Source organism: Lynx canadensis, chromosome A1 (genome assembly GCF_007474595.2).
Source record: "Lynx canadensis isolate LIC74 chromosome A1, mLynCan4.pri.v2, whole genome shotgun sequence".
NCBI lineage: Eukaryota > Metazoa > Chordata > Mammalia > Carnivora > Felidae > Lynx > Lynx canadensis.
Genome location: NC_044303.2, coordinates 223,838,857 through 223,866,723, shown reverse-complemented (window position 1 = coordinate 223,866,723; position 27,867 = coordinate 223,838,857).

Below are 27,867 nucleotides of genomic sequence, written 5' to 3'. Positions count from 1 at the left end.
CCTTAACAAAGTAGGTAAGTGACAATGTGGTTTGCTGTGATCTCTACTTTCTAAAATTGATCAAAATGACATTTAGAAAATCAAACAGAATCCTCAAATACTTTAGGAATAAGTTAACAGGAATAGATTATTCATTCACCAGTGATTTACCGAGTACCTATTAGGTACCAAACTCTATTATTCATACTGGGGAGACAGCAGGGAACCAAGGAGCCAGTCATCTGCCCTCATGGAGAGTAAAATATATGCAGAACTAAGTAAATATGTATTGTATGTTAGATCATCAAAAGTGCTAAAAAAGAAAAGTAGACTGGAAGGGGTTATGAATTATTTGTATCAAGATCTATGGATCTATCAAAGCAAAAAGTCCCAAAGGCCTTTAGAATATGTACTGCTCAGAGGCTTCACTCTCCCTAGGCGACCTACTCGAACATTCTCATGATTATACTCTGGAACTCCGATCTTTTCAATATGGCTTCTCTTAAAATTAGAGTAAGTAGAACCCAATGAGATTGATTTCTAAGTTTGGTTTTAGGAACTAGTTATGATACAATGTTCAGGTGCCTTGTTACCAGGGACCAGAATCACTCATTAACAGTGCAGGATGTATGGAGACACTGTAACTCATGCGTGCATGATTTGTGTTCAGGATCAACAAGAATTTCCAAGGAACAGTTTTTAAGAATTGCATTAGAGTTTTCTACTAGAGGGAAACTCATATGTGGGCAAAAAGGGACCTATTTATGTCGAACTTACATGTTTTGCTAAAGTTAACATAGCCCTATTGGAAATGAGGCCCAAAGCATATGACTGATCAGTTCATCTCAGCTCCATCGCTAGCATAGAAAAAGCAGCTCTCTCTTTCATGTGTATGGCCTAATGCAAATACTGGCTCTAATCGTCACACTGCCCCCAGCCCCCCCCCCCAATTTAACTGCTTAAACTCCGGCAAAAGAGTATGAATTTATAAGTGTTTTTAGCATATTGCAAACTACTGCATCAACCAGGAGATTTCACCAATGAATAAAACCCCATCTTCTGTGCCACATACATTTATTCACATTTAAGGGAAAAAGTCATTTAAACACCTTTTGGAAAGGAGTTATTATATTTTCCCCCTATTAAAAAAATATTTCACTTTCTAATTAAATCATACTGTCTTGTCTCTGTTTCAGCTATTTCTATGGACCTAATATATTAAATGCAACAGTTCTTTTAAGTGACAATTTCAGTAAGGATTCATTTGCATTTCTTAGCTCTCCCTACTCCTTTGATACAATTTTGTCAAATTCTATTGTTTTAGAGCATTTTAGGGTTCACAGCAACACCAAAGGGAAGGTGGAGATTTCCCATATATCACGTATCCACACAAATTCATAGCCCCGTTATCAACATCTCCCACCAAAGTGGTACATTTGTTGAAATTTATGAACCTACATTGGCACATTACAATCACCCAAAGCCCGTAATTTACATACAGCTCACCCTTGGCATTGTATATTCTATGTGTTTGGACTAACGTTTGACATGCATCCATCATGACCGTACCATAGCCCCAACTAACTCATTTTCCTTCTTGTGAAAGCCAGCTAACCCAGACCTGGACCCCTGATTTAGAGAAACTATGAGATAACAAATAGATGTTTTAACACACTTTGTTCGTGGTAATTTGCTCATAGCAATAGAAAACTGATAAAACTACCCTCAAAGTGATATTAGGAATCAGTACATTTCTAATCCAGCTTTTTGATTTATATCGTTAAATATAAATGCATTTATTTCAACAACTCCAAAAGATTTTATCCCATCCGGATTATCCTTTTGAGGATGTTAATAATTAACAATAGAACATTGTTTTCTTTTCTTTTTTTTTTAGGACATCGTTTTCAATTTAAGATATTTTTAAATGGGCTTTTCACATTTAAAATAGGAAAAACATTTTTTTTTCAGAAAAACAAAATGAGTTGAACAAATAGAGCATTCTCTATATAAAAATAAGGGCAACTTACTCAGAAATGCCTTTATAGTCCATATGCATTGATCATTATAATTCATCCTTTACTTTAATGTAGAAATGAACTATATTCCATAAATAGAGTTTTCTAAAGAAAAACAGTCATATTCTGTGCTCTTGGGTTTGTACCTCCCAACATGACAATGATAAAACCCAACATTTTGAACGAATCACATTGGAAAGTCATCAGCAATCTGAATCCACTACATAATATAATTAGGAGTGCAATGTATAAATAATCCTTTGCTCCTTGATACAAGGTGCTGCTCGTTCATTAGTATAAGGGTCATTTGTAAGCCAATTTTGTTACTACCCTGAAACGACATTGTTGTTAAATTGTGATAAAGGGGAAACCATAAATTGGAAAAGAATTTTAATGGTCATTATCTTCATTAGCTAATGAGATGTGCTAATTATGTTCTTAAATGACAATGATTTAGTAACCCTGGCAAAGAGGGCTCACGGAGCAATAACTAAAGCAGTCCCCTTCAATGTGTTTTCACAATGTTGGAAGGAACATAATAACTAAGAGCCATAATTATGTTATGTATAATATTATTCATTAAAATGTCTATCTAAGTTATGTTAGATTTTATGTTGTTTTTCCCTATGATATATTCGCATAATATCTAGGGTACTAAAAATGTGACAGAAAAAATTGCACTAAAGCTGTACTTCTGAAAGTGTGGTTCTTAGACCCCTGGTGATCCCTGAAACCCCATCAGATGTGTGAGGTTTAAACTATTTCCATAGTAATTAAATGTTATATATACTGTTTTTACTGTGTTGACGATGGGAAAAAAATTATAGGTAAAAATGCTGTATCCTAAACATAAATCAAGAAAATGCCTCTCAACTGTACTAAAACTTGTGACATTCTTTAACTCTACGTAGTTGCATGAAAAACAGAAAAAAAATTAGAAGAGAAAAAGAAGAAGGAAAAAAGAGAGGGCAAATGGGAAGTAGAGAAGGAAAAAATGTTTAGTTTCTCTTTAAAAAAGAAAACAGGGGCGCCTGGGTGGCACAGTCGGTTAAGCGTCCGACTTCAGCCAGGTCACGATCTCGCGGTCCGTGAGTTCGAGCCCCGTGTCAGGCTCTGGGCTGATGGCTCAGAGCCTGGAGCCTGTTTCCGATTCTGTGTCTCCCTCTCTCTCTGCCCCTCCCCCGTTCATGCTCTGTCTCTCTCTGTCCCAAAAATAAATAAACGTTGAAAAATAAATTAAAAAAAAAAAGAAAACATATATATGTGTGTATATATATATATATATATATATACACACATATGTATATATATATATACACATATGTATATATATATATATATATACACACATATGTATATATATATAAATGTGTGCCCTTGTGTGTGTGTGTGTGTGTGTGTGTGTGTGTGTGTATATATATATATATATATAGTTTTTATATTCTATGTGAAGAAATAGGAAACACACATGAAATACTTGTGCTGTGGTTTGAAGTATAATGATCATCCATAGGAAAGTGTATGTGTGGTTGCTTGAGTTTTTAGTTGTGAGCTAAACTAGGTGTTTTTAGTGTGTTTTCTGTTTTTGTTTGTTTGTTTTTTCATGGAATACCATTTTTACTTGACATAGTAACAGCCAAATGTAGCTACTTAGATTTGGTCATTTCTAGATATTTCCTTGAATGTAAACAAAGGGAGCTGCCACCTCAAGGAAAAAAAGTAATAATGTTTTTGGCCAGGATTCATTATTTTAAGCAACAGTGAAAATTTTGGGAAGCTTGTGTGTATGTCCATGATTTTGACACAATGCCAAATCTTAAAGACTTCTCTGATAAGATTATTCATAATATTGGCAAATTTGCATTTTTTAATAATGAAATTTGTCAATATTTGAAAGTTCTGTATATCTCAGCAAACCAATATTTCTCAAATGGCCAAAGCATAATGTTACAAAACCATCCACAGGTGAAGTATTTTTGTATTGTTGAGTTTTGGTGTAGTATCAAAAAAATCACAATTACCTGAAACAAAACAAAACAAAACATTAAAATGCTGCCTTTCCAACCACATATCTAAGTGAGGTCAAGTTTTTCTTTCGTTTGCCTTGTTTTTGTTTTATCTTGTTTTATCCTACACTTTAACTAAGCAGCGTATCATAATAGATTGAGTGAGGAAGCAGATAAAATAATCCATTTGCCTTGTATTAAGCTAAACATTAAATTTAAAAAGAAGTAAAATAATGCTAGATTTATCATTATTTAAAAAAAAATTTTTAAAAATATCTCAGTTTTTTTTATTCCTAAAATATCAAATATTGACTTATATAAGTCATATAAACAAAATTGGGACTTCAATTTTAAGACTTTAAGGGGTATTGCCTCGTGGTAATTGACAGTGAGTAGATATGTTTATCACTTGATGAAAAAAGTATGAAAGAGGAAAATAACATAGTTAGGAATGTGATTTCAATCTACCTGAACATTAAATTAAATGAATTCAATTGTGAAAGGCATCGGTCATTAGAAGTACAGTACATATTTTACAATATGAAAGAAACTGCATTTGCCTCTCTGCTGGAAGTTGGTATCACTTGGATAGTACAAACACGATTTTGGTTTCATAAGTCCCTTCAAAGTTAACTGCAAAATTCCTGCTTCAATAGCAGGATTAGCCCAACCTACAATATTTTAAATGAAATTGAAATCATTTAAGGTGAATAAAGGAAAAAAAAACAATAGTTTAAAATTAATGCTTCAGGGGCGCCTGGGTGGCGCAGTCGGTTGAGCGTCCGACTTCAGCCAGGTCACGATCTCGCGGTCCGTGAGTTCGAGCCCCGCGTCGGGCTCTGGGCTGATGGCTCAGAGCCTGGAGCCTGTTTCCGATGCTGTGTCTCCCTCTCTCTCTGCCCCTCCCCCGTTCATGCTCTGTCTCTCTCTGTCCCAAAAATAAATAAACGTTGAAAAAAAAAAAATTTAAAAAAAAAAATTAATGCTTCAAATCATTACAAAAACTTTGGAATAAATTGAATAAGAGGACAATATTACTTACATTACATAAGCTATTTCATCCAAGCAATACTGTTGTTAGTACTCCATAAGCAATATCAGTGATCTTATTTGTGAGATCTAGAAGCATATATGTAATTATTTCTAAAACTAGGAAAATATTTTCACCAAATTTTTTATGTTAATATTTAATGTTAAATGAAATGCAAGTAAGTAGGAAAAGTAGTGAGAAAAAGATATTGTCCTCAAGTATTCTTCAAGTATTTGATTTTTAATGTAATTCAACTGGGAATTAATTTTTATGTTTACCACAAAAGTTACAATGGCTGCTCTGTTGGCGATATGTACTAAGCATAATTGCATACAGAAATAGAATTCTTTTTCCAAAATGTGGCCAGCTGGATTCCCACACAAAGCAATTCAAATGCTGGGGAGAATATTAGCATAAAATAGAAAATGAACCCATGAGCTGATACCAAGTTATGAAATACTCAGACTAGAGGGTGAACCACATAGGAATCTAGGAGGCATTTCCTGATCCCAGTATAACAGCACATTAATATGTGTGAACACATACAGATTAAGTCTCATGAGGAGAAACCCAATAAGAAACAAATAGATAACAAAACAATAACATAAATCATACACACACACACACACACACACACACACACATCAGAAAACCTGAGATATAAAGGTTGTAATTTCAGAATAATGTTGAATTAGAAATATGACAACTCTGGGGCACCTGGGTGGCTCAGTCAGTTAAGCAGCTGACTTCAGCTCAGGTCATGATCTCATGGTCCGTGGGTTTGAGCCCCCCCCCCCCCCCCCCCGTCGGGCTCTATGCTGACAGCTCGGAGCCTGGAGCCTGCTTCAGATTCTGTGTCTCCCTCTCCCTCTGCCCCTCCCCTGCTGGTGCTCTGTCTCTCTCTGTCTCTCAAAAATAAATAAAAATGTTAAAAAAAAAAAAAGAAATCTAATGATTCCTGGGGAACCTGGGTGGCTCAGTGGGTTAAGCATCTGACTCTTGATTTCAGCTCAAGTTATGATCTCATAATTCGTGAGGGGGTGGGGCTCTGCACTGAAAGTGAGGAGCCTGCTTGGGATTCTCTCTCTCCCTCTCTCTTTGCCCCTCCCCCGCACGCATGAACTCTCTCTGTCTTAAAATAAATAAAACTTAAAAAAAAAAGATGAAATATAAGAACTCCTGCTCCTAAAACACTGCCAGGAGAATAGAGGAAAAAAAGATAATTTCTAATGAGAATTTATAACAATAAATATGTCCAAATTCACAATATTAGCTGTGATATTTTGTCAAATCCAATATCAAATATTGTACATAATTTATCATCAAATAAGTAGAAGTAATTATTTAGCTAAATTTCAAAAATTATCATATAGGATTTAAAAAGTTAGTTGAAAACTGTTTAGAAGAATCGCTTAGGGGTGCCTGGGTGGCTCAGTCTTTTAAGCATCCAACTTTGTCTCAGGTCATGATTTGGGGGGTCATGGGTTCAAGCCCTTCATCAAGCTGTCTACTGTCAGCACAGAGCCTGCTTGAAATTTTCTGTCTCCCTCTCTCTCTCTCTCTCTCTGCCTCTCTCCTGCTCATGCATGTGGGCGTATGCACTCGCACTTTCTTTCTTTCAAAAATAAGCAAACATTAAAAAAAAAAAGAAGAATCACTTAAGACTGAGAAAAGATCAAACATAAAGCAAATATTGACCAAAAATAAGCTGATGTGTTGCTATATTTATACCACAGAGAGTTTTTAGGACAAAAGAAGAAAGGTTTTCTTGATGTTAACCAAATTTAGCCATGATGTTTCGAGTAACAAGAAAGAAAAATGACAGGATTAAATTTGTACTTCCCTATATATAAGGTTTTCTATCTCCCCATCCTTGAAAAAAGAAAAGATTGAGTTTTGTAAAGATATCTCTCCCCAAAATTCAGAAATAGCTTCAACAAAATCCAAAATCACTTCAGCAATTTGACAAGCCACTTTTGAAATGTGTACAGGTATGCAAGGATTCAAATATAGTCAAAACACATCTCAACAAGAGTGTTAAGTAGGTCAAATTTCTTCTAGACAACAAAGATAATTTTAGCATTACAATAGTTATTTCAACGCAGCACTGACATCAAGAAAGACAAGTAGACTAACAAAACAGGGAACCAAGAACAAAAATGAAGCATATCTGAATACCTGATGACAGGAATAATATTAGCAAAACAAGATGAACTTTTCCATAAATATTGTTTGGCTAATTGGTTAAACATACAAGAAAAAAAATAAACATATCCTTGTATAATACAGCAGAAAGTCTGTAATTCTAGGTGGATGAAATCATGTACTCTTAAAGGACAACTGTGGAAAACAAAATAGGTGAATATATTAACGATTTTTGAAATAGTAGTAGGAAACAGGTGCAGACACTGGGTAGGCACACAGTATGAAGCTTCCTCAAAAAATTAAAAATAGAATTACTATATGGTCCAGTAATTTCACTACTGGGTATTTACCCAGAAAAAATGAAAGCACTAGATCAAAAAGATATGCCTATAATGTTTGCAGTGTTATTTATAGCCAAGATATGGAGGCAACCTAAGTTTCCATATACAGATAATTGGATAAAAGAATATGGAGGAATATTACTCAGCCATTCTTGTCATTTGCAACATCATGGATTGGCGTAGAGGGTACTGATGCAAAGTGAAATATGTCAATCAGAGAAAGACAAAGGACATGAAATTTTACTCATATGTAGAATTTTAAAAAGGAAACAAATTAGCAAAGAAAATGAGACAAGCACATACACAAAACGATTCTTAAATACAGAGAACAAACTGGTAGTTGCTAAATGGGAAATGGGTGGGGAGAGGTGAAATAGATAAGGTTTCAAGAGTACAGTTATCTTGAGTAGTGAGAAAGGAATAGAATTCTTGAATCATTATACTGTACACCTGAAACTAATATAACATTGGACGTTAATTATATTATTTTAAAATTAAAACAAATTATAGGAATATATTTATGCTTTCAAAATAGGTAAAATTTTCATGTATATTACAACTTCCCCCAAATGTAAAGAAATTCATAGATTTTTTTTTTTTAATTTTTTTTTTTTTCAACGTTTATTTATTTTTGGGACAGAGAGAGACAGAGCATGAACGGGGGAGGGGCAGAGAGACAGGGAGACACAGAATCGGAAACAGGCTCCAGGCTCTGAGCCATCAGCCCAGAGCCTGACGCGGGGCTCGAACTCACGGACCGCGAGATCGTGACCTGGCTGAAGTCGGACGCTTAACCGACTGCGCCACCCAGGCGCCCCAGAAATTCATAGATTTTTAAAAATGTTTGTTTGCTTTTTTATGTATGTATGTATGTATGTATGTATTTATTGAGAGAGAGAGAGCACAAGACGGGGAGGGACAGAGAGAGACACACACACATACAGAATCCATAGCAGGCTTCAGGCTCTGAGATGTCAGCTGAGTCCCATGTGGGGCTCAAACCCATGACCTGGGAGATCATGACTTGAGTCAAAGTCAGATGCTTAACTAACTGAGCCATCCAAGCACCCCAGCATAGATAGAGTTTAATATGAAGTTAAAAATTTGCTTAGCAAAATATGTTATTAAGTATGTGAACATAAATTATATATCAGAGATGGTATTTCCAACACAAATAGCTTATAATGGGTCAAGTTAAATTCAAGAAAAAGACCAAGATTTTAAATCATTATCAAAACCCAACAATCTGGGCGCCTGGGTGGCGCAGTCGGTTAAGCGTCCAACTTCAGCCAGGTCATGATCTCGCGGTCCGTGAGTTCGAGCCCCGCGTCGGGCTCTGGGCTGATGGCTCGGAGCCTGGAGCCTGTTTCCGATTCTGTGTCTCCCTCTCTCTCTGCCCCTCCCCCGTTCATGCTCTGTCTCTCTCTGTCCCCCCAAAAAAATAAATAAATGTTGAAAAAAAATTAAAAAAAAAAAAACCCAACAATCTGATTTTTTAAATGACAGAATTATTCACCAGGCACCTCATAGGAGAGGAAGTCACTATTTCTTTTTTTTTTTTTTTTAATTTTTTTTTTCAACGTTTATTTATTTTTGGGACAGAGAGAGACAGAGCATGAACGGGGGAGGGGCAGAGAGAGAGGGAGACACAGAATCGGAAACAGGCTCCAGGCTCTGAGCCATCAGCCCAGAGCCCGACGAGGGGCTCGAACTCCCGGACCGCGAGATCGTGACCTGGCTGAAGTCGGACGCTTAACCGACTGCGCCACCCAGGTGCCCCGGAAGTCACTATTTCTTATTGACAAAAAATTCAGCATAGTGATCACTCAGAGGAAGAGTAAGGGAAATGAAATCAGAGAGGAATCTAGAGGGGTTCAGCTGGCCAGTGAATTATTACACTTTGAAACGCATTCATTTGTAGATGCTAAATATTTTTATTTAAAAGTTAATAGAAGGAGTGAATGGATTATCTAGTTTAATTGTGGATATGTGTGTTCTGCATGAATCATGTTTAATGTGACACATTGTCAGTTCTCTTGTTATGTTATAAGATGCCACAGAAATGGTAACAAGGCATCATGGAGCGTAATGATCCACGGTTACTTCATCTCCAGAATTACATGTTCCTTCCTTAACAGAGAACACTGCATTGATTACATTTTCTTCTTGGGAGAAGAGCACAACCAGTAACTCTCTTCGCCTTTTTTATTTTTTTATTTTTTTTCGCAGTTTCCATAATCTATAACAGCAAAATTCCATCTACTACTAAGCAGAAATGAAGCCACGCATTAAAATTGCACCATTCAAAGAGGATGGTGTAGGTACACAAAATCAGTTCCACATCTTCTCCATGGAAATTTCCCCAGTTCTTGAAACTTATTATGATTCTAAAATATTTCGGTCAAAGTGACTCTCAGTTTTCAGCGGAGAGATAAGGTAATTGAGATAATGAACTTCAAGGCTGGGAAAATAAGACAAATCTTATGCTATTATGTAGAGAAATACACTAGAAATGTTTGCAGCACTCACTTTTTAATCCAATTTTCCATTCTTGTGTGAGGCTAACAGAAGGACATGGAAAGGCAATATAGCCATTTTTCACTAAATTTCTCCTCTATGTCACATTTAAGCAATATTCACATTTTTTCCCTGACTATTCAAAGACAATAGAACATTATACATGAAAACTCTGTTACTGAGAAAAAAAAAAGTGACCTCAAAGAAGAGAATGCATCCATATATTTGTTTTCCTGTTCTATGAATTGCATAATATAAAGACTTGATCTTTATGATAAAAAAATTTAATTATCTAGAATTTTTTTCCCAAATAAATATTTTTAAGAGTTACAAGCACCCCTTATTCCCTTAGTTACATCCTCTAATTCTCTCAGTTATTTTGCAAATATACCAGTTGGATTTGAAATTAATCCCTGTTTTACTGTGAAGGTTAACACTTTTTCCTGGATATTTTTCATGTCTCTATTGGGATCAAAAACTATCCATCTGGTTGTCCATATGCTGGAGAACTGGACTTTATAATTTTCACTGGATGTGAGTTCTGTCATTGTTCTACTACTGCCTGAGGAAACAAACATATAACATCATGTTGAACAATTGTATATTAACTCTACTGAGTCAAAAGTAAGTCAGTAACATATATTTCTTTCTTAATCTAAACATTCATTTTAAAAAAGAATTAATAGCAATGCAAAAAATACTTAAAATGCAAACAATTAAAATAATGCTTTATAAAAGTCTCGATGTTATTTTAATTTGATAGTTTTCCTGGACTGTTTACAAGACTTAATCCTAATTACAGATACAATCAATCCTGAAGCTTAAATGCCACAACTAAACCATCAATATTCAATGAAATAGTGGATATTGACAATAATGATATTGATATTCTTGAGCAATTTACTAGTATGCTTATTGAATCATCAGAGGTTCTTTTCTTTTTAAGTTTATTTATTTATTTTGAGAGAGATTGTGGGGAAAAGGCAGGGAGACAGAGGAAGAGAGAAAATCCAAACAAGCTCTGAACTTTCAGCCCAGAGCCAGATGTGGGGCTCGAACTCAAGAAGCTTGAGATCCAACTTGAGCAGAAATCATGAGTCTGATGCTTATCCTACTGAGCCACACAGGTACCCTGAGTCCTCAGAAGTTCTTAATCAAAAAGTGCTTTAAAATTGTTTTCAGGCTGAAAAATTATAAATGTTAACATAACAATATATGATCATTTCAGCAAATAATTTTTTTAGTTGTGAATGATGCCTTCAAAGAGAAAGGCAGATATGAGTTAAGTATGAAAATGCTTAATTTAAAAATGCATGTATCAGTGTAATGTAAAAATTCTTGCTATCCTTTATTATGCTAACTCTAGAAGGAAGATTTTGATCTTGCTTGGATGCTGTAAAGTTGTCAAATGGTAATATGCCTATTTTAATTATCTATATAACATATCAAAAAAGAGACATGAAAAGAAATACTATAAAATAGGGAGTTGTTGTTAGCTATCTCAAGTTTTCTGAATGACTCAATTCATTATTTAATAATTAACTATTCTTAAAAAACTCATGCATAATAGCCTGAGCCCTATATTTTTAAATTTCAAAATATTTGGTATTAAAAAAGGGTGGTTTTACAGTGACACACAAGGAGTGCTTCTTTGACATACAGGGGGGGATTTGTATGCTCAGCAGGGAAAGGAACTTAGATATTCATCAGGCAGAGGCTAAATTCTCCATTTCGATGGTTGACAAATCTATTGGGATGTCTAGTTTTCCCAAGAATGATTTGCTAGCAAGAAGAAGAAAGATTTGAAGAAAAGAAGATTGATATCAGGATATATTTGGAGAGTGCCAAAAGAGAAACCTGCTGTGCCTTGAAAACAGGATCTAAATAAACCCAGTCCAATCTGAACAAATGCTGTCATTACCCCAAATTTACCTTAAAAAACACAATATTAGTCATTTACATTTGATGATAAACAGGCAACTTGGAAATTACATTTATTTTATAATGCCCCCTTAATTCTTATGCCTTTTTCTCTAACCATGTCCCTAATAGAGCTGATATTTCTAAACAAAGGCATTTTTTTCTTTCTTTTTTTTGTTTCATTTATTTGTTTCTTTTTGTTGTTGTTGATATATAAAAAGAAAAGTTCTTCATTAATAGAATGGTACTCGTAAAACCCAAGAGAAAAAAATATCCAAGAAAAGTAGATGAAGTTATATTTTTCTCTATGAATACTAATTATGTTCGTTGATTTTTTTCTTTTTTCTTTTTCTTTCTTTCATTCTTTTTCTTTTTTCTTTTTTTTTTTTTTTTGGAAAGAAAACCAAACAGCCTAGGAAAACTTCTTAAGAACAGATGTTCAGTTTTGCAATTGGCCAAACGTAGATTATTTCTCTTTGACAGAAGAAGCATTAGGAATGAAAATACCAGTTTATGTCAGATTGCCCAGGGAAATCAGGTGCAGAAGAGATGCACTAGAATATATGAAACAAAATATATGGAATTAATATGGAGCTGGAGTGGATGTCTTGGGAGGAGGAGGAGGAGGAGGAGGAGGAGGAGGAGGAGGAAGTGGAGGAGGAGGAGGAGGGAAATGGTTTCAATGAATTAGATAGAAAGGCGGGAAGATATCTCTGAGCCATATTTAGGGGTACAATATGTAAGACTAAGTAAACATACTAAGCTGGAAGACTTCTATGACTATCTTTCAAACTTTTGTCTTATATAATTAAGAGAATTTTATTAATAAAAGATGACAGAAGAAATGAGTGACATGATTAGAGCCGGAAGGAAATCACAATATACTCATATAGAAGTCACCAGGCTGTGGTATATTTCAGCATGATAAATTGGTCAAGACCAAAAGATTGTACTGAGAAGTCGAGGTGCCACTGCAACGAATACAAGCAGACCTGGTTTTATTGTGCTTCGCAGATTTGCGGTTTTTTTTAATGTTTATTTATTTATTTTGAGCAAGAGAGAATGTGTGAGTGGGGGAAGGGCAGAGAGAGTGGGTGAGAGAGAATCCCAACCAGGCTCTGCACCACCAGTGTGGTGCACCACACAGGGCTCAAACCCAGGAACCATGAGATCATGACCTGTGCGAAAGTCAGATGCTAAACCAACTGAGCCACCCGGGGGGTCCCTTGTTTGTTGTTGTTGTAACAAATTGAGGTTTGTGGCAACCCTGTGTTGAGCACTTGTCTCAGCATCACTTTTCCGAAACATTTGCTTACTTTGTGTCTCTGTGTCACATTTTGATAGTTCTTGCAGTCTTTCAAACTTTTTCATTATTTTTGAATTTGTTACAGTGATCTGTGATCTGTGATTACAACGCACTGAAAGCTCACATGTGAGTTAGCATAGTTTAGTAATAAAATATTCTTCAGTTAACATATATACATTGTATTTTTAGACATAATGTTATTGCATATTTAATAGAGTATAGTGTAAATATAACTTGTATATGTACTGGGAAAACAAAACATTCATTTGACTCACTTTATTATTCTATTCCCTTTGTTTTGTTGTCTGGAACCCAATCAACAGTATCTTCAAGGTACACCTGTACCTTAAAATGTGGAAACAACTTTGGAACTGAGTAATGGGTAGAGGCTAGAAGAGTTTGTGGAGGTACGTGCAACAAAATGTTTACATTGCCATGAAAGGATTTTAAAGGCAATGTTGATGAGAATTTTTGAGAAGAAAAAGAGGAGAACTGGGGAAAAAGCCTTAGTCTTGTCAGAGAATACCTATGTGATCTTGAACTGAACATTGGTAGAAATATGTATGGGAAAGTTCATTCCGGTGAGGTCTCAGATGGAAACGAAGACATGTTATTTGACAGTGAAGGAAGCACACCCTTGTTACAAAGTGGCAACAATTTGGCTCATTTGGGTCTATGTCCTAGTGTTTTGTGGAAGGTAGAAATTCTAGCCATTAAATTGGGATATGTGCCTGAAGAAGTATCTAAGCAAAGTGTTGAAGGTGTGGGTTGGCTTCTCATGAAAAGTTCTAGTAAAAATGCAAGAAGAAAGAAATGACCTAAAGATAGAATTATTAACCAAAAGATAGGCAGAACTTAAAATATTTAAATATTCTCAGCCTATCTATATTGCAAAAAATGGACAAGCATGTTAGAAAGAAAAGAGTAAGGTGACTAAGTGGCCATTTGATAAGGATATTAGTTTGGATGTGAACCAGGGACTTAATCAACCACTTCAACATGAGAACAGCTCTTTAGAACTGAAAGGGGAGGGACAGGAAGATTGTTTGACTTAGACTTTTCAGGATGGGTTTATAGAGCTTTTCCACTCTAAATGTGTGTTATTCAAGTCTAGGGAAGAAGAATCCCAACAGTGATTCTGAGATTATAAGGGCTGCCTCCTCAGTTTCAAAGTTTCTTCATAGCAAAATAAATAATGAACAAAATGAAAAAGCAATCTATGGGATGGAAGAAAATATTCGCAAATAGTATTTCTGATAAAGGGTTAATATACAAAATATATAATAACCTCATATAACTCAATGACAATAACAAAAACCAAATATTTCAATTTAAAAATGGGCAGATCAGGGGTGCCTGGGTGGCTCAGTCGGTTTAGCTGCCGACTTCGGCTCAGGTCATGATCTCCTGGTCTGTGAGTTTGAGCCCCGCGTCGGGCTCTGTGCTGACAGCTCAGAGCCTGGAGCCTGTTTCAGATTCTGTGTCTCCCTCTCTCTGACCCTCCCCTGCTCATGCTGTCTCTCCCTGTCTCAAAAATAAATAAAACGTTAAAAAAATTTAAAAATAAAAAAAAAAAATGGGCAGATCAGGCACCTGGGTGGTTCAGCTGGTTAAGTATCCAACCCTTGAATTTGGCTCCAGTCATGATCTCATGGTCATGAGATCGAGCCCCACATTAGGCTGACAGCACAGATCCTGCTTGGGATTCTTTCTCTCCCTCTCTGCTCCATCCCGGCTCATTCTCTCTCTCTCTCTCTCTCTCTCTCTCTCTCTCTCTTTCTTGCTTTTTCTCAAAATAAATAAATAAACTTTAAAAAAGTGGGCAGAAAACTGAATAGGCATTTTTCCAAAGAACACATAAAATAGCCAGCAGTTTCATTAAAAGGTGCTCAATGCTAATAATTCATCAGGGAAATGCAAATAAAAACCACAATGCGATATCACCTCACACCTGTGAGAAGAGAATGGCTATGCCCAAAAGACAAAATATAAAAAAGTGTTGGCCAAGTTTAGGAGAAGTCGAACCCCTGCCCACTATTGGTGGAAATGCAGATTGGTTCAGTCACCATGGAAACAGTACAGTGATTTCCCACAGATTAAAAATAGAACTACCATACGATCCAGCAATTCTGTGGGTATATATCCCCCTAAAAAAAATTAAAGAAGATCTCAAAGAGGTACCTACACCACCAGGATCCTCTCATGTTGCAGTATTATTCACAATATTCAAGATATGGAAACAACCTCAATGTTCATCAACAGGTGAATAGATAAAGAAGATTTGGTACACACACGCACACACACACACACACACACACACTATTATTCAGCCATCGAGAAAGAAAGAAACACTGCCATTTTCAACAGCATGAGTAAATCTTGAGGGCATTATGCTAAGTGAAATAAGTCAGACAAAAAAAAAGACAAATATCGTATGATACCATGTATGTATATGTGAAATATCAAACAACCAAACTCATAGAAACAGAGAGTACAATGATGATTTCCAAGGGCTAGGGGTTGGGAGAAATGGGGCAATTTGGTCAAAACGTATCAACTTCCAATTATAGGATAAATAAATTTGGGAGGATCTAATGTACAGCGGAGTGATTATCATTAATATTATATTTCATACCTTAAATTTCCTAAGAGAATAAATCTAAAATGTTCTTAGTGCGTGCACACGCACACACACACACACACACACACACACACACACACACACACAAATGGCAGTTATATGAACTGTTGAAGGCGTTAAGTAACACTATGGGAATCATTTTGCAATATAAATCCTATCAACACATCGTATACTTTAAACTTATGCAACGTTTTATGTCAATGATATTGGAGAAAAGAAGGAATGCCATCTGCATTTCAACAATCAAGACAACTCCCAAGGCCTTGGGGATCTGACCTTTGACCAGCAGACCCTTGAGTGAGCAGCTACCTCCAGATAGTCTTCTGAAGATGGAGACCCTGAGAGCCACAGGCATTAAACCCAGGCAAAAGGCTGTCTTGAGGTCACTGTACAGAGCTCCCAGTAGGACAATGTCCAGTAGAGCTGTGAGAGTGGGGTTATCTCATTGACCCCAGAGCAGCAGAAACACTAGTGTTCAATTCTACCTACTGGAGAACTGAAGGCGTGAAACTCCAACCTAGCAGAGCTATCCTCAGCAAAGCTATGGGAGTAGCCTCTCCCCAGTGTGTCCAGAAGTAGGGACTTCCACCCTGGTGGGCTTAGGATTTTGAGTTGATGCTAGAACAAGTTAAGATTTTGGGGACTATTAAGACAGAACATATGCATTTTGCATGCGAGAAGGACACGAATTTGTGGGGGCAGGGGACGGGTAGAATGCCTGATCATTTGTGATCTGATCATTTGTGTCTCCCTCAAATCCATGTGTTGAAAACCTAATGCTCAAGATGATAGTGTTATGAGGTGGGGCCTTTGGAAAGTGATTAGATAAGAGAGAGGAGCCCTCAGGAATGGGATTAGTGTCTTTATGTAAAGGACCCTGGAGAGATCCTTTGACCCTCTGTCACAAGAGTTGACAAGAAGTCTGTATTCTGGATGAGGGCCCTTACTCAACTGTGTGGACACTCTCATCTTGGAATTACAAACTGCAGAACTTGAGAAATAAATTTCTGTTGTTTATAAGCCATCCAGTCTGTATGGTATTTTGTTATTATTAGCCCAAATAGAGTCAGACAATGACTACAATTTTTAGTTGTTTGCTTTTTTTCAAATGGGATGACTTTGAATGAAGGAAAGGCTTTTACATAGTATCTCAATGAAGGGGACCAATTTTGCTTTTTAATTTCTTAGGTGAGAGAAAATAACATTCTATATGCTTTAAGTAGTCAGTATAGAACATTGGAATAGAACAATGGAATGAAAACAGAGAAGAAGAGAAAATCATTGGGGCAATAAGATCCTATTGATTGGGGCAGGGTCAAATGGAATACTACAATAATAATAGAAAACATATAATATTATTTTCCTTATAGAAATGACAAAACTGAAGCAGAAATGTAAAATAATTCTAAAAAGCTCGCTAGCAAATAACAGTAGATCTGTCTGATATGAAAGCCTCATTTTTTCACCACATCTTTCTACCTTGGCATATATTCTGTACCCCATTTAAAACCACCAAAATGTGTACAGAAAGTAAACAAAAGTTAAAGTACATATAGTAATTCTTCTAATCTAAAAACTGCAAGGATTTCCAAGAAATTATGAATGGCCACTATTACACTCTGCCATAAATATTTTTGTGCAGAGTACCTGATGTCAACTTTTTTCACCGTGGTAATTAAATTCTATGAAAATGAAATCAAGTGAATGTAACTGAACAAACACTAAGAATAAGCTAATGAATAGATTTAAGCATTTGTACTCAAACAATTATGATATACCGATAACCATTGAGGGTTGTGCAAAAGTGCATTTTAGTTTGAAAAGCAAATATTGAAATAGAATGTAAGTCAGCATGTCTACTGTTGTATTTGTGACTGTTCTTATCTAGATAGAGCTTGTTAGTTATGTGATTAATATGTGAGACGCCACCACTTAATGCTTTATTTATGAACAGATAAACACATATCCCCTCAGCACATAATAGACCCCATGAGAGATAATATGTTGTCTATAATGATTAATATAACATAAACTTCCTGATTAAGTGACTTGTGTTCTTGTGGATTTATTATACCGGTTTTTTGAAGTTGTTTTGTTGTTCAAGTAGCTCATGGGGTTAGTGGAGTCTAGAGTAAAGAATATCTACTTATGAGACAGGAGCAGATAATATAGGAAAATGAAGTAGATTTAGTCTAAGAAGCAGTATGAATGAGGAAGAAAAATAGTAAATTGGTGACCAGATTATAGACTGAATGGCCCAGTCATTACTGCTTTAAATGAATTGATCGATGATGCAATGAGGTAATGAAGAACACTGTTGCCCAGTCACTGATATTTCAAGTTTAACATGACATCTAGTTTTTATGTGAAATTTCAAAATTCTCAAATCATGAGAAGAAAAAGTTAGAACTTAAACAAGTCATAGTGGAAGTCAAACATAATGCATATATTATAATTGTTATGAATACAGTGTTAGTATCTGTTGGCTTATCCAACAGCTTAGGGTATCAGGTGTCTATCATTAATGCGGTCAGTAAATAGGAGACTACCACAATTGACACCTAAACATGGAAATAGTGTGAACTTCAAATGACACTAGGATATTACATATAAAATGGATTAAATTAAACATCTGTAGAAGTCAGCTGTTTTACGTTGAACTATGTTAAAGATGCTGAAGTCCTAACACCCAGTTAAAATGCAGTTATTAGGTTGGGCTCTATTCCAATATGGCTGGTGTCTTTATAACAAAAGAAAGACAGAGATGGAGACAACATCAGTAGTGCCATGTGACTAAGGAGGCAGACATGTGCAGTGATGTGTCTATAAGCCAAGTAACCCCAAGAGTTCTAGCAACCCCAGAAAGTAAGAGAAAATCATGAAACCAAATGTTCCCTAGAGTTCTCAGAGAAATAATAGCCCTGCTGACATCCTGGTTTTGAACTTGTAGCTCTTAGAACTGTGAGAAACTAAAGTTCTATTAAGTTACCTCATGTGTGGTACTTTATCATGGCAGAGTTAGAAAATTAATACTTCTGTCTCCAATCCAGAACACTGCATGTGTGCATTTGGGATAAGAGGAATAAAGAAGAATACCTACAACCTATTATGGTGAAAGGCTGAATACCTTCCTATTAAAATCGCAGGTAAGGCATGGATGCCTGCATTCACTGCTTTTATTCAAAATTGCCCTACAGATTCGAGTTAGTAAAACAAGGCAAGAGAAATAAACAAATCACCCACATTGGAAAGAAAGAAATAGAGTTGTGTTTATTTGTAAATGGTGTGATTTTCTTTGTAGAAAAAAATGATATAGAGTGCTACAGAAACTAGTCAGCAAGTTTAGCAACTTTGTAAAACATAAGATTAACCTGTAAATATGAATCATATTATACATTCTAGTTATGCATAGTTGAAACTGAAAATGAAAAAAAATGAAATACCATTGACTATAGCATCAAAATTTTGAAATACTTTGGGAAAATCACGATGATGTGAATGGCTTTTACAATAAAAGCTATAAACATTGCTGTGAAAAGTTGAAATGTTAAGTAAATGGAGAGATATACTGTGATTATTTGTAAAAAGACTCAGTATTTGTAAGATATCAACTTTTTCAGATTTATCTATAGATTTGTAGCAGTCAAAACTCCAGTAGGTTTCTTTTTTTGTAGAAATTGACAAAACGATTCTAAAGATTACATGGAAATACAAAATTATTTGAATATGCAAAAACATCTGAATATTCATTTAAAAAGGGATGTCATTCCACACCATGAACTGTATACAAAAATTAATTCAAAATGCACTTATAAAATACAGGTAAATGCTAAATGTGTAACATTTCCAGAAGAAAAAAATCATAGAAAACTATTATGACCTTTGGTTATAAATGCATGTATGTATGCATCTTAGGTACAGCGTTAACAAAACAATCTATAAAATAATAAATTTAGGGGAGCCTGAGTAGCTCAGTCATTTAAGCATCTGATATTGGCTCAGGTCATGATCTCATTGTTCCTGAATTTGAGCCCCACATGGGGCTGTTTGCTGTCAGCACAGAGCCTGCTTTCGATCTTCTGTCCCCCTCTCTCTGCCTCTACCCTGTTTGACCTCTCTCTCTCACTCAAAAATAAACGTTGAAAAATAATATACTTTACTTTAAAAAAAGAATAAATTACAACTTTGATTTCATCAAAATTAAAAAAAATAAAATTTTAATTTAAAAAATTAAAAAAAATGTCTCTTCAGAAGACATTCTTAATATAACGGAAAAATAAACCATAGATTTGGAGAAAATATTTGCAAAGCGTAACCCTAAAAAAGGATTTGTACACAAATATGCAAAGAACTCAAAAAAGTTAATAAGAGAACAACAACAAAAAAGCAATTCATGCCTCCCAATGACCACAAGGTTTGAATAGACACTTTCCAAATGTAGATATGCAGATGGAAAAAAAGTCACATGCAAAGACCAGCATCCGCATCAATCTCTAAGGAAGTGTGAGGATTTTTTAAGTCAGCTTTTCTATGACGCTTGCAAGGAGAAATGGTAGTTTGGATCTGGAAATACGTATTCCTTTTGGCAGTCACATCAGACACGCACTCCTTTATAGCATCTTCCATTAAGACTATTCAGTTAATGTCCTTGTTCTGAGTCCATTAAGAATCATTAAAATTATAATTTGGTCTTATCATAATAGATTTTCTAAGAGATGGAAAACATGCTGATCAATCAACATGTTGAGCTATTTTTTTCCCACTCAACCTGGAAGGATTGCCATGTGTGTTAAGCCTTATTCTTCTTGTGAGATACGTCAATCACTCCTCTAAAACTAATCAATTTATGGTCTGAGAAAATGCTAAATTTTGTCCTCCGCCTACAATCCTTAGTATCAGACCCACAAACAGACTTGACTTCCCCAGCTAACGACTTTCTCTGAGACCCTGCTGATTGAGCCAGGGGATTCTCTATTTTTAACTAACGTTTTTAACGAACACCTGAAGGAATCCAATTATCAGAGACTAATTATTATAGAATCTCACATAACAGTGTATGAATTAGAAGTCAAGTCACATTTGGGGTCAGTGAACTGCATTCTGTTCCATAGCCATAGTGCATCAAATTAATTCTCAGGGATAGCACATAGATTGTAACCTACTTGTAGCGTAGCCCTGACATTTGTTTCTTTTCTTCTGTGTATTAGAAATTCTTGACTCAAGTTTGCGTTGCTAAGGCATCCATTTCAAAGAAGCATCACTTCAAAGAAGCCTCTGTCAAATGAACACACTGCTGGTCACAGGCCTGTAGATAAAGAGCCAGGCCACTTGCCCACACTAAGGTTCCTTTTTTGTAGACCCTTGACTGATTTACCTAACTGGCCATGGGGCCACTTGAATTTTCTCTTCCCTGTTTTTAATTCCCACGGTTTTGTTTTAAATTTACCAATAAAGAGTAAGCCCCGGAAACCCTAGGTCCCCACCCATGACCCCAATAAAAGCAGACCCCCAGGCATATGTGCTCTCTCTCTCTCTACCTGCAACCTCACTGTGTGGCCTCATATGCGCTGTGTACTTTCCAGGTTCTGCAAGTAATAAACCTTTATTTATTTATTTATTTATTTATTTATTTATTTATTTATGTGTTTTTCAAAGTTTCCTGATAGTTGTCACTGAAGGGCGCCTTGCAATTGTAGGAACTACCGGGTCAGGTCCAACCACAACATTGGTTATTGATAGGCTGAGGCCAGCGAACAACATACTACAATTCATTTATATGGGTTATTTGAAAACCTCTTCCAAGGAATAACAGGCAAGAATACTGGCATATTTTATTTTCTGTTCAAGAGCTAATTCATCGTAGAAGTTCTTAATTTTTAATGTTTTCTTTTATTTTGTTTTATTTTTTATTATGAGAGATAGAGTATGAGCAGGGGAGGGGCAGAGATAGAGGCAGAGAGAGAATCCCAAGCAAGAGCCTTACCATCAGCACAGAGCCTGAAGCGGGGCTCAAACTCATGAACCATGAGCCAAAATCAAAAGTCAGAAACTTAAACAACTGAGCCACCCAGGTGCCCTCATAGAAATTTTTCTTTCCAGAGAAAAGTGTTTCTGCATATTGCCCAGTTACATTGTAGCCATTCCTTCTCATAAAAAGACAGCACTTCTTGGGGCGCCTGGGTGGCTCCCTCATTTAAGTCTCCAGCTTCTGCTCAGGTCATGATCTCACGGTTCATGAGTTTGAGGCCAGCATTGGGCTCTGTGCTGACAGCTCAGAACCTGGAGTCTGCTTCGGATTCTGTGTCTCCCTCTCTGACCCTCCCTTACTTGTGCTCTGTCTCTCTCTCTCTCTCCCCAAAATAAATAAATAAAATTTAAAAAAATAAAAAAGACAGCACTTTTTGCATTGATTTTGATTTCTAGTGCTAGTTACCACACAAATAATTTTTTCTTGCAGATTCCATCATAATTACATGCACCAATCCTAATGATAACCTAAAACCTCAATTATATGCTTTATCTAGAGAATAAATGTCTTAAACACTAAACTTGGTTATTAAAATGAAGAAAATTTACCTTGTCTTTAAATTCTCAATTTAATGATATTACTTTTGGTAACATATAAAATTAAATCAATATAATTATTTTATTTTCTCTTGTATATTTGTTTGCTATTTTTGACATATATTTATTTTTTATTATTTATCATATGCTACATATTATATGTAATATTATAAATACAGATATTAAACATATATTATCTGTGGACTGAGCCCAAAGTCTAATGAAAGAAACAGATATATAAACAAGCAATTATAAGCAAAGCATTTTATAAGCCCTGTAACAGAAATATAAATATGGTGTTTGAGGTGGTATCTCTAAAATGTCATTGTTTATATTGCCACAATTATGAGTAAAGCAAGTAGTTTATAAATCAAAATTTTGATATTAGTAGAGAATGACAAATTCAACATTTACTGAATTTATTATACATAGTAGTAGTATTATTTAATAAGATGTACATATCATTTAACTGCCATTTATAATACCAATTATATTTGTTATTCATGATAAATAGAGAACAATAATTTCTATTGTGAGGAAAACAGTGCAATAATACCAGTATTTTGAATTACCAACATGTTTTTTTCAATTTCAAAAAGCACATGTGGGATTTAAATGATAAAAAAAAAAAAAAAAGATACATAACCCGTAAACCTTGCTATTTGGGTGTACTTCATGTTAGAAAAGGTTATACTTATTTTTGGGGGGATGTCATACTTATTTTGGGGGGGGGATTCTTGTTTGAGAAAATATTTAAAACCACAGGGTGCATTAACCCATTCCTAATGTACCCTATGTTAACATAGTTGTCTACATGTATGGCATTTTCATCTAAACATTGGTGACTATCCTGGTATCCTAGAGCATGAAATGACACAACAGACAATCTTGCACAATATTTCTTTATTTCATGTTTTCATCTCTGGTTACAGAGTTCATAATCCAGCTCACTGAAACTGCTAAGGGGATAGTTCACAGTCCCCAAACACATACTGCAGGTTCTATGCACTGAGATGCTGATTCTCAGAAAGAAACTGAAGGACTCCATAAAAATCCGCTTTTTGCTTTTTTTTTTTTTTTTGCTTCTATTCTTGCCAGGACCTGCACCCCCATTTCACACATGTCTTGTAACACAAATAGCATATGTTCTCCTTATAAAGGTCAAACACTGAATGATTTCTCTAGAATAGATAACATCGAAAGAAGGACCAGGTGAGAATGGCCCAACAGAGCGATCACATGCATACCCCGGAATACTGGAGCTAAACATCTCAACTCCAAGACCCCTCGACTCCAAGGATTCATACTTGGGTCTTCACCTTTGTTTTAACTGGCTCCTGGATGACTGAGGGGACACCGACACCAGACCTGCAGACCCTGAACAAAGACAAGGCTCCGGCTTCTTTCCTTTCCCGGTCTCCCAGGTGCTCCGTCTGCACCTGCTGTCTGTCTGTACCTTCAATAAACTCTGCTCTCACTTCTTGCTGATTCACATTTGATTTCCATTGACAGGCCAAAGACAATCTTGGCGGGTCCTGCATTACCTGCTATGGGTCCCTGGGTCCTGCCTGCCAGCATCAATTGGATAAAATAAAAATCATTTACCTGCATCACAGTGCTGTCACAAACTTGCAAGGTGCATTAATTTTTCTATACTTTCTACATCCTAGACAATACTTGCTTTCAAGACATTTTTTTCCCCACCACCTAGTTGTACATGTTTCTTTCAAAATTAAATGAGCAAAATCTCATCCTGATATTTCGTTGCTTATATGGACTATATTTTCACCCAATTTTCTTTTTGGAAAAATTCTCTTGGAGTGATAGTACCTGAACAGTGATTCTGTGCCTAAGTGAATTACATGTAATGGGGACAATAGCGCAATTAGGGATGTCATTTGTAAAATTGATGTACAATTTCACAAACTTTACTCTGAAATAATTCTTAAAAATAAAGTTAACTTTGCTTATAATTTATCATCACCAGAGCCGAATTGACCTGTCTCTGAGTCACATACCTTAGAATATGGGACATATATAAGGATCTAAAAAATATTATGCAAATTTGAATTGAAGGATAAAATTGTGCCTCATTCTCCACAGGTGCCTCTGGTTGTAAATATTTGATTACTCTTGTTTGTTATAAGTTTCAAAAACAAACTAAAACTTTTCTATTTGATTCCTAAATATTTTCTCAATTACAGTATTGCAAATATCCCAAACATACATGAATATTAAAAACTCACAGCCTCAGAATTTTGATGAGGTTCACAATGTTTAGATACTTGGATTTTCAACTCAAATCATATATTATCGCATACACCTACTCACACATAGACACACACGCACATACTGAATTACGATGAGCGGATAACAATAATAGAAACAATATTCTATGAATCCGATTCGAAATATTAGCTAATTTGATGGCTTGGATAACTTTTTTAACCCTGTAAAACAAGAAGCATTGACATGAAACAAATCAGCATTATGATGGTGATGCTTCATCACATTTAAAATGTAATAAAGTAGGGGTGCCTGGGTGGCTCAGTTGGTTGAGTGACTGACTCGGCTCAGGTCATGATCTCGGGGTTCACGAGTTCAAGTCCCACGTGGGCTCTGTGCTGATGGCTCAGAGCCTGGAGTCTACTTCAGATTTTGTGTGTGTGTCTCTCTCTGCCCCTCCCCTGCTCTCTCTCTCTCTCTCTCTCTCTCAAAACATAAATAAATAAATAAAATTTAAATGTAATAAAATATATCAAACATTTCTCATGCCATGGGATAATGGGAGAAAAATGGCATTGGTGAAACTGACCTGAACAACTTTTATTTTCATGAAATGTATTCTTGTGCAAGTGGCTGATGCCCTAGTAGCAGTTTGTGTATTTGATGTAAAAGGCATTGCATCTGCTAGGAAGCATTTCGCAAGGTCAGAAACGAAACACATCTGAACCTGCTGTTAACATTCAGCAAAATATACTGAAGATATTCTGGAATCTTTTTTTTTTTTTTTTCTGTCACTGTGGATCAGATGCCATGCAACCTACATAGACAATGATGGCATACATTCCATTTCTGTAAAAATATGCTTTTCAATAGAGAAAGAATGAACCCTTACCAGTTCAGATGCAGAATCTCACTGCACTGCATCTTCCCTGACTACTGAAATCTTTAACTCTCACAGAAACCATTTATAAGGATTTGAGCATGTCTGTGAAAGTGATGTACAAGTTGAAAACATGGTAATGAAGATTCCTTCGGAATCAAACTCCTTCATAAAAGACAAGTACTTCCTTTCTAAATTCAAAATAAGAAAATGTGACCAGTGATTCAAAATAATGGGCACTCAGCCATTTCTTTCCTCCTGGTCAAACCTTTTTTTTTTTTTTTAATCCTTATGCTAAGTGTAGCATAACTGTACTCTAATTTCATGGTACATAAGTTGGTACATCACAACATCTCAATAATTAGCCTATCAAGACAGAGAGATCTGGGGTGCCTGGGTGGCTCAGTCGGTTGAGTGTCTGACTTCAGCTCAGGTCATGATCTCACAGTTTGTGAGTTCGAGCCCCGCATTGGGCTCTGTACTGACAGTTCAGAGTCTGGAGCCTGCTTCAGATTCTGTGTCTCCCTCTTTTTCTACTCTTCCCCTGCTCATGCTCTGTTTCTCTCTCCTTCAAAAATAAATAAGCATTAAAAAATAAAAAAAAATAGAGACCTAAACAAATACAAAACAATGGCTACTGAGAGGGAAAATGTTTAATTATATCTTAAATAGATCCTTATTGTGACAGTAAATTATACACACACACACACACACACACACACACACATGCACACACATACCTGCATACTGCATATGGAATATCCCTGTAATATTTACAAAACAAATAATATGGATTATACTTCAGAATAATGGAAATTTGTGAAACTTTTATATTTTAAAATCATTACAGTTGGATATACTTTAATAGAATGATTCTTCACGTTTCTTAAGCCCAATTCAACCATTCCAGAAATTTACCATTTTTTCAAGTTTTTTAAATTATATTACTTCTAGCGATGTCTTAAAAATTCTGTTGGCTATTTTGTGATGATACCTGTATCATGTCAAGTTTCCCCAACATTCTCTCTCATCAGTGGCATCAGATCATAGCCGCAATTAATTGGCATTCTTTTACTCAAAATTGCCCATTTTTGGTTAATGTCTCTTCTGCACTAGAGCCATAGTCTGGGCTCCAATATGTGTATAGTAACTAATTTAATATTCACAACTCCTTTTTTCTATCTTACAAATGATAATTTTAAGATGATAATCATGAGCTCATTATGAGATGTTAATTCATGCTCCCAATGACATAGTTAGTAGTTAATTGTTGAGTTAAAACCTGAGTTAGAGAAATCTAGCTATAAAAGCTCTGTTCTTCACAACTACAGACATTGTCACGAACGATGACAGTGTCAGCATTCTTGTGGCCACTTTGATCTACATAAATGTTCACGAACAGCCATTATGTCTGATGAGTGGTGCATTCAAAAGGCCACTATACGCCAGGTGACACTCTACTAACTTAGTACCAACTTTGGGACTTTCTAACTATAGGAACATGGCCAACATTTTTGTCTCTATGGATTTATATTTCCTTATTTTAAAATGAGCATAACTCTATCTAACTCATTAAACCTAGTAGTTTATAGTGACATCAAATGTGATGTAGAAGAAAAAAATATTTTTAAACACAGATTTTAAAATTATAGGTACAGTAGTAATACACTCAAAGAAGACACTATAAACCAAATAAACATTAAACTACAGATTCAATAACAGTCTAATAATAAGTAGAGAAAGCAGATGGGAAAAATTGCAATGCATTTAAAATAGGCAAATGGAAGCCTACAGAAAGTAATAAGTAGGCAGCTGTTTCTATTTCCATATCCTCATCACCTAAGCCTGTTGGTAATATCACTCCTATAGCCATAATTCTTTTGGAATAAATAAATCTAATTGTCCAAATTTAAAGATGATAAAAAGTAATATAGTTGAACAAAGGAGTTCAGATGTCCTGCTTGATTGTTCACCAAAGGCAGGGGGAAATAACCTCTTCCTTCCCTCTCAACTGTATTGTATACCATTGTTCTTAGAGTTATCCTGGTTACTAGAAGCAGAGGCATCTGTGAGTATGTCAGGGCTCTCTGGGCTCTACCTTGACCTACTGAATCAAAATCTCTAAGGATGAGTCCATTTAACATTAACAAGCTCCCAGGATGATTCTTATACATACTAATGATTGAGAATCACTGCTGGACACACAGACCCAACATCAAAGAAATCAAATTTGCTGTGCAGTAGAATGAGAAATATGTCAATAATGCTTATGTAACTCTCCAGCCAGATATGTG